Here is a 1124-nt window from a genome sequence, read left to right as displayed (position 1 = left end):
AGATATTTATTGAATATCTACTATGATGGAGGCACTTTTTTGTCGGATACAAAAGTACATTCTGCGTTGCTTACAGAGGGAGAATGGGTGGATGTCAGCCTTCAAAGTCTGTTCAGTGTTTTGAGTCGGCCACAGATTTGGTGATTTTTTTTAGAACCATGACTATGAAACAGTCAATTATTGACTAGACAGATGTAAAGCCATTTTAGGTGGATGTTTTTGTGATGCTATAGAGCAACCAGTTTTATACTAGGAGTGTGTGGGTTTTTTGTTTTTGTTTTATCCTCAAGTATTATGTCTTACATTCCGATTTCTTACCTTAGTTCATGAACTTTAGATTCTCTAATATATTCCAGGCTCACAAAACCACAGATACACACATGCCTTATTCCTACAACCAGTTAATTAGATACAGGAATATCATAATAAGTGCCACTGCTTGGTGTCACACAGTCTCCCCTGGAGGGTTTATCTTCTGCTTAGAGGATAGATCAATGAAAATATTAATGCAAGGAACTCTGAATTGGGAACCATACATAAGGCTGCTTTCATTTCAGGTTTATTAAGTAATAATAAACTCAAGCTCTATAACATAGGAACTCATGTTTGCTGAGTCAGCTGTTTTGAAAGTTATTCCTAAGGATGCACAGAGAGCAGAAAGGATCAGTAAGCCAACACATATGTAACCTGTGTTAATCACTTTTCATGTATTTTCAGTTAATCTCCAAAACCACTAAGTAAAGGAGGTATTATGTTCATTTCTATGAAAACAAAAATGGAACTTAAAGGGGTTAATTAAATTTTTCAATGTCATGAAGCTTGGAAGTGACAAAATTAGAAGTTGAATCCAGATTTCTATTTCAGTAGCCAAATAATAATTTCCCCCTGTACCATACTTCCTGCCCCAAGGAAAAGTGGAATACCTCCACTTTGAAGAAATCAGTCTGGAGAGAGCGTGCAATGGAAATTGAAAAAAAATCTACCAGTCTTCCTGACCTGGAAAAGTTGTTGTGCTAAAATTTATATTCGTCATTGGCTGGGTTTTATTTTTTAATTATTACTCACAAAACAAAAACTAAAATATTCTTACATTTTAGAAAATCACCCAGTCTCCACATTCCTGC

Source organism: Lipotes vexillifer, unplaced genomic scaffold, assembly GCF_000442215.2.
Source record: "Lipotes vexillifer unplaced genomic scaffold, Lipotes_vexillifer_v1.1 scaffold157, whole genome shotgun sequence".
In the NCBI taxonomy this organism is placed as follows: Eukaryota; Metazoa; Chordata; class Mammalia; order Artiodactyla; family Lipotidae; genus Lipotes; species Lipotes vexillifer.
This window is presented reverse-complemented; position numbering follows the sequence as displayed.